The sequence below is a fragment of the Saccostrea echinata genome, unplaced genomic scaffold (genome assembly GCF_033153115.1).
Source record: "Saccostrea echinata isolate AGI-Se365-2 ecotype Australia unplaced genomic scaffold, CSIRO_AGI_Sech_v1 ptg000002l, whole genome shotgun sequence".
Lineage (NCBI taxonomy): Eukaryota > Metazoa > Mollusca > Bivalvia > Ostreida > Ostreidae > Saccostrea > Saccostrea echinata.
Genome location: NW_026889751.1, coordinates 3,775,548 through 3,783,556, shown reverse-complemented (window position 1 = coordinate 3,783,556; position 8,009 = coordinate 3,775,548). Strand labels below are relative to the sequence as shown.

The 8,009-nt window shown below is 33.0% G+C and overlaps 1 long non-coding RNA gene across 1 annotated transcript; it reads right to left on the bottom strand.

The window, feature by feature from the left end:
- Positions 1–2,181: 2,181 nt before the first annotated feature.
- LOC133178358 (uncharacterized) lies at positions 2,182–7,315 on the bottom strand. The gene is made up of 4 exons (XR_009719975.1): positions 6,943–7,315; positions 3,226–3,312; positions 2,967–3,070; positions 2,182–2,779 (listed from the first exon to the last, which is right to left on the bottom strand). It is a non-coding gene; the product is annotated as an uncharacterized LOC133178358 (long non-coding RNA).
- Positions 7,316–8,009: the final 694 nt, after the last annotated feature.

Here is an 8,009-nt window from a genome sequence, read left to right as displayed (position 1 = left end):
CGGATCCATTTGCTGCAATGTTTTGTATGCTATTCTCAGAAATGAGGCTACTGGTTTGTTAAAGACAGCAATTCTACAAAAACTGCTGACACATATCATGCCTATATCTAATGGGCATTTCTCCATTGAAAAATGTTAGTTCAAACCCAGTTGCAATGAATTACATATATTTCATTGGTGTACACCCCTTAACTGAGCAGTTAGCATACATGTACTTTATGTTTATATATTAATGTCATAGGTGATTCAGATGCATCGTCAATGCATATATAGTTTACATCCATGTATCAGCTGGTGGGTACAAATGCAAATCTGAAGGAGTTAAAGATTCAATTTTAGCAAAACTTCTCCAGCATTTAAGAGTATTAAATAAAGGATAGGTTTCCACTGCCTTAGCTCATACTTGGACAATTAATTTGCATGCTGGCCTTCATATAATTATGCATATTTACAACTTTAAAACAAATTTGAAGTCCATAATTTTCCCCCAACCTAGTCTTTACCATATTTTTGCCTTGGGGTGAGGGATGGGGGTAACCCATTCTAAATTTATGTTACAGTTTCAGTATTCCTGGAGTAAAAAGTTTAAGGTGACAAGTTGCAGATTTTGAGAGAGCATCAGCTGGGCAAGGGTCTGGAATATAGAATTTAGTCCTATAGGTACTTCATGTCTGATGCAGTACATATACATCTACAAATACTTTGGAATCATTTCATAGTCCTCCATTGTGTCTCTTGGGTTGGAAGGTAATTAGTATATGTTTTAATCAATTTTAAGTATGGCTCCGTGTAAAAATCATGCAGGGGGTGATACATGGGGGGTTTCAGAATTTTTTCAAACTTTGCATGTTGGTAGAGTATGCTAAGATACTACAAAAAATAAAATGATTTTTTATCAATTCTGTGTCTGGTTGCCATGGCAACAGTTAAACTGTTTTCGGTAAAATATGGCTGAAATTTCCTCTAAAAATAGGCAAAAATATCAATATTTCAGATGAAATTAAAAGAAAATCAGACAATAAATCACATTTTTGTTTATTTCTCATTCAAATACAGCTCAAGTAGTAACTTTTCATAATTAATCAAAATATGTCCTTGTCCAGTAAAATGTTCTAATTTTAAGCTGAAAAGGGGAGATAATCCATATTGACAAAAACAGCAAAATATCAATTTTTTGAGGATTTTCAGCTATCAAAAAATTAAAAAACCCAACAGCCAAACCAAAAGGCCATGCTAGTTTCATAGACACCATACCCTATAGAAAATAAAATAATTAAAACATTTTTGTGCAAATGATTATTATTTTCCCAAAATGATTGACGAGTTTCATACAAAAAATGGCAATTTCCCTTTTTTGTCACAGTCCAATATATGCCATATATGTATGCATGTAAAAGGAAATTGACATTTCAACGCAATTTCTTTACATTTCCAAACTCAAATACAACACTATTATTTACCTATCTTAATTAATCTAAATATTTTCATGACCAGTAAGATGTTCCAATTTTAAGCTGAAAAGGGGAGATAATCCATTTTGACAAAAACAGCAAAATATCAATATTTTGAGGATTTTCAGCTATTAAAAAATTAAAAAAAAAACCAACAGCCAAACCAAAAGGTCATGCTTATTTCATAGACACCAAACCCTATAGCAAATAAAATAATTAAAACATTTTTGTGCAAATGATTATTATTTTCCCAAAACGATTGACGAGTTTCATATAAAAAATAGCAATTTCCCTTTTTTTGTCACAGTACAATATATATGCCCTATACACATATCATGAATATATACCAGGTATGCATGTACGAATAAATTGACATTTCAAAAAAATTTCTCAATTTTCCAATTTGAAATACAACACAATTTTACTTTTCATTTAATCAAAATATTTTCATGACCAGTAAAATGTTCTGATTTTAAGCTGAAAAGGGAGATAATCCATATTTACAAAAACAGTATCATATCCCATTTTTGAGGTTTTTTTTTCAGCCTATAAATTTTTTGTAAGTCCAACAGCCAAATCAAAAGGTCACGCTTGTTTCATACACACCATACCCTATGGGTATGATACATAGGGTATTATACAAAAATTGAAATTGCATTTATTTATTTTTTTTGGGGGGGGTGGGGTGGGGGTTAATATACAGTGTATTGATCCAACAACCATCGAGGGACAATATTTACTTCCTTCTTTAGGATCAGTAAATGCATACACCTAGGCAAGCCAAACCATTGTAATGACCTCAAAAACAGAAATAATTGTATAATATACAACTTGACTTTTATTTTAATGATAATATGAAAATCATTTTATGTTTCCCTCTTGGTTACACCTTTCAATATACACCACAAGAATTTTGACTGAATTTTAACTGCATGCAATTACATGTATTAATTAAATGAATGATGTCTTTTACACATCATTACCAAGTCATCTGCTTGTTTTCCATTCAATTTTATCAGTTTACCCCACATCAAAATTATTTATTACTGGTACATGTATCAAAATCATTAATTGATAGATGTAAACAAAATTTTAATAGATTACATTTTGTAAGATGCAATAATGCTGAACAAAATATCACTAATCTCTGATGCTTCTCTTTTGTAGTAACTGACTGTCCTTTGTTTATTTATGAGTCTCTTCTAGTGAAATATAAAACTGTAACCTAAAGGTGCTGAAGATACATGGGATATGAGAGTTCATGCCTGATTATCTTTATCCAAGTACCAGCATTGAATCCATTCTTTGAACTCTAATCTTTGTTATTCCTAAAATAATAGTTACATATAATTATCATTTACCACATTAAAACTCATTGTTCTACATTGATTTAAAGGTATTAAAGGGTTTTTTTGAATTTATAAATTACTTGACATGGAATCTCAAGTTTATGTAATGCAGTAATTTCATGTAAAATCTCAAATGGTTGCATGTGCATGGCATGTGGTCCCCCACCTTTGGAGTCATTAGTTGATGGTGTGCAATGATGTTTTTCTTGCTGTCTCAAAAATACTGTCAGCTTTTCCTTCATAACCATGATGCAAACCATCTTGCGCATTCTGTGAAAATGATATAGGGTTTCATTTCAAAAAGTATATAATTCAAATTACTAATTTATGAAATATGTAAAATATCTTTACCATATTTTCTATCATTTATGTCAGTTATGAATTCTGTAATCTTGCTACTGATTAAAAACTACAAAATCAAATACCCGGTACTCTCACAGTGTCTGTTATAAAACACTTTTGGGTCTTCCCTTTTCATTCTATCTCTTCAGTCAAACAAGTTCTTGATCATTCTGAAAAACAACAAGGAATATTTTTCATCTAGATTTATATGCAATATGACATACATAGAGAGAGAAAGAGAGAGAGAGAATAGGTATAAAGACAACTAAATATACCTATTTAACAACCTTAAATTAAATTTACCTGGTGATTACAAAGCACAGTACACTGTTTTCCAAAATACACTAGCCTGATTTAAAATGTTGTTGGGCCAGTAAAATGTAAGTCAGCAATATCTTGACAAGACTAATAAAATTTTCAGTGTTATATCTTTTACAAATTATACCATCAGTAATGTTAAAAAATGTGCATAAACAGCCTTGTCTGAAAAATTATATATTTATTAAATAAATCAAACTTTTTGGTGGTTTTTTATATCTTGCTTGATTTTTTTTTCTGTCCATACTTGATTTTGTTATTTAGTTATCATTTCTGACTAGTGCCATGTTGACATGGGTAGAGCAAACAAGAGGCCCATTGGCCACAATGCTCACCTGAGTCAATATCTTTATCAGCAGATTTTTCTTAATATATTCATATGTAAAACTTTGATCCCCATTGTGGTCCTACCCTATCCCAGGGCTTCATGATTTCAACAGATTTGAATCTACACTACTTGAGGATTCTTCAATATATATGTATCTGTATGACTAATCATGGCTTTGCTGTTCTTAAAAAGAAGAATTATCACTATCTAGTGTGAAACTTTGATCCCCCATTGTGGCCCCATACTACCAGTATGTCTAGTTCTTCAGAAGAAGATTTCTAAAGATTGTTACCTAGTATCTACATTTTTTTTAAAGTAAAATTTTGACCACCCATTAAAGCCCCATGCTACCGCCACTTTTCACAAAAGTTTCAACCCTTTTGGCCCAGTTTTTTCATGAGAAAAAGATTGATAAAGGTTTTTATATTTATATTTCTGTATGTAAAACTTTGATTGCTTATTGCGGCCAATCCATATCCCTTGGGGTCATGATCCAAACAAACTTCCCACTTCATTATGTAATAAAGCTTTCACATAAGTTTCATCTTTTCTGTTCCAGTGGCTCTTGAGAGGAAGATTTTTGAAAGATTCATTAAATTTTAACTAATTTTTAATTATCTCCCCTTGAAAGAGGGCAAGGCTCTTCATTTGAACAACATTGAATCTCCTTCATCCAAGGATGCTTTGTGGCAAATATGGTTGAAAATTGCCGTGCAGTTCTGGAAAAAGATGAAAATGTGAAAAGTTTTTAAACAAAGATGACACTGACACCTGGAACGACAACAGACAATGGAAAAACTGTGATCAGAAAAGCTTACTTGAGCCTTTGGCTCAGGTGAGCTAAAAAATCAAAACCTATAACATAAAGCATTTACTTCTTTTAATTAGTAAAATTTACATGTTCTTTTTCAATTTGAATTACCATAAACCTGGGGCCTAAAATAAAAATTAATTTGTTTGCAGTTGCCTACCCACCCACTGAAAATGCACCCAACCCAACTTTTTTTTCAGCCATTTTGTATTATTATTTTTTTTTAAGTTTCAGTTTTTCAGGATATTGAAAATGTTCCATTTTTTATTTTTGTTTTTATCAAGTGAAGCTTATTTATGTTTAGTAAGCCTTGAAGTATGAATATCTCTATAATTTGTTATCTAATAAAAGTCTGAAAAATCTGATATCTAATAAAAGTCTGAAGCCCCAGGCCTTCCCACTGAATCCCTTAAATTTGGCCACGTTCAATAATGGTTGTTGTGTGGGACATGTATTGATTAATGATGAGAGCACAGACAATGTTTCATACTTATATGATGATAAAACGTTCTATTGTTAAGATGATACTCTCCTACAGACCTGGTTTAATGATAGAATGTGTATTAGCAATGTTATGTAGCAAAACAAACCGGGCAATAAGTATTATTTAGAGAATGAGACGGGTTCTGTATCGTAGATACAAATTTGGGGGTGGACGAGTGCATAGCACTAGTCTCCACCCCCAAATTTGTATCTACGATACAGAACCTGTCGAGTTCTCTAAATGATTTGTGACATGATCAATCAAGAAAAAGCACCGCCCACTTTATGGCTGTGCAGCATCCAAACTTCCGCCAGAGTATGTTTGTTCTCTCTGTAGATAAGGCCTTGATGGGGAGTATGCCTCCGCAGTAGATATATATTTCCACGGACAACGTTAGATTTAGTCAGATTAGTTTTGACAACGGGGTAGATGTAGTCTTAATTGATAAGGTGGACAATTTAACCTTGCTGTAGATGGAGACTGATCCTAATTTTTTCAGGGGTCTTAAAATCTCAGTTTAACTAGATACACATGCAGGCGAATGAGGCGATACAGACAGTTCTTCAATGAACTTTGATGTCACGGATTTTTATTTTCTTATTGAAATGTGACATTAAAAACGAAGAGAAAGAGATGTGTGGCAGTCGTCAGCGATAAGGATTTAAGATGAAATTAAAAAAAAAAATGCTAAAAATGGACTTGAATGAGTTTGCGTGAGAAGAGTAGAAAATGAGAGAGGGGGGGGGGGGGGGGGTGACCGTGCGAAGTTAACATAATGTATGCTGCACCCGTGAACCCTTTGGCTTAACTATTTTGAAGGGGACCCCAAAAAAGCAGGGAACCCAGAGGTTTTAAGAAATTTATTAAACATAGGATGATTTCCATAACTGCGAATTTTCCTTTTTGTTTGGATCGAAATAACATGTAGATTCTGTGTGGAATAATTTTTTAAAAATTGAGAAATTTTGATATTTTACATTGCTAGGGAATCCCTAGCAATGTAAAATATCAAAATTTCTCAATTTCCTACTAGGAATATATTTCTCCATATTTTGTAATAAGAAAAAACTCAGCATTTACTATTTGTACTTGCTTTTGATAAATTGAATCAGATTTATTTTTAGACCGTGCTGTATTTTAGATACAGAATAGTTGGCTAATACAAGACAGTATATAGGGTTAATACAGAATGGAAATCAGCTCTGCCGACTGTAGTCCTGTTCTATATTGCTAATACAGAATGGCAAACTTCAAAGAAAAACACTGCAATCATGTCATAACTCTAACTCTGGTCAGTGCATTTACTCTGAACAATTCGGAGATTTCTGTCTGTCAACATGGCATGTAAATTTGAATTGTGTAAAAAAACATTGACAAAAAGTGTTGAACTCTTACATTATATGGATTAATTTTTGGGGGTGAAAGGTATCCCTGTGACAAAAAAATGTTAACTTTGTTATTATTAACTTGATGATTATTTTTCAATGCAATTTCATTTATTTTCTCCAAAATCATTTCAGAGTGTCTCCACCATTTTCTGCTACATTGCGGGAATATGGAAGGCATTCTAACTGTGGTCAGGGCCATAGGGACTCAAAACAGTCTTAGCAAAATCGGGTATATAGTATACCCGATTTTGCTAAGATTGCCTCAAGTCCCTGTGGTCAGGGCCTGTCCCAAGACACAGTAACATTATTCTAATTATATATGTGTAAGATGTCTTTTTTTTTTTTCAAAATGGACATGATATTGATACATGTAGGAACTGGCCATCCCCAATAATTTTCCCAATACATGCTTTACTGTATAAAATATAATCAATAACCATATATAAGAAGTGAATTTAAATTAAATCCTACCTATTAAGCTGTTCAAACAGCTGTCCAAATGTACCGGTGGCGCCGGTACATTATCTTCCCTCTTCAAGTTGAGTAAGCTGACACAATCGGACTGCAACTCCTCTCTGAGGGCTTACTCTTGGATTCTGGTGGATTACCATAGAAGCTAAACTTCCGACATAGACCATACTGATGTCAGTAGTAAGGAAAATTGCCGATACCCTGATCAACACGATGACAGTAATATTCCCAAACTACACTTTCTCGTTTCACGGATTTTTTCCCTCTTAATTTACACGAGCTCTATGTCCAATCTGTTCTTGTAAATTCCTTTCAATCATTTTTACTCAATTCACATGGATATTTGCAATGAACACCACATGATGCATCAAAATAACTTTGCAGAGTACAGCTTTCCATGGAGGCCGCCATTTTTTTTACTACCGCCACCTATATAAATTTCCTAAGGGAGATAACTCATACGAAGAATCTTTACAAATTCCAGATTTTTAACACCCTGTATCTTTTCAATCCTCCGTTTGCACAAAAATATTAGAGTAAATTTAATTTACACTTTCCATTTTCACTGTAATTATGTGTTTAGATCTTATACGTCTTCTTGGGTTTAGAAGAAATTATTTTCTGAAATATGCATTATTTACACACTATCCATACAAAATTACCCCTGGAGTACCCTATCCCTAGCTACATGAAAAAAGAAGAATTATAACAAATTCATTCGTTATCATTCATTTTAGACCCAAATGAATATATTAAACTCAGTTTTAATGAATTTGCTGATTATCGATGTAGCGCCTTTTCTGTGCTACCTGCATGATTTTTACGCGGAGCCCTACTTAAATGGAGAGGCTTTGGCAGAGCTTGGTTTAAAAAATAAGTGGTATAACCTCATTCCTTTAGAACCTTTAGCTACTGTTGAGCAAAAATGTTTTTCCAGATTAGGTAATAAAGATAGCAGGGAGATAGGTATCCCTTAATCTGTTCTGCAATTTACAAAGTGGGAATGTAATAACACTTAAAATTTTGTCATTGCAACATTGTCAACAATGCAGGAACTACCATGGGGG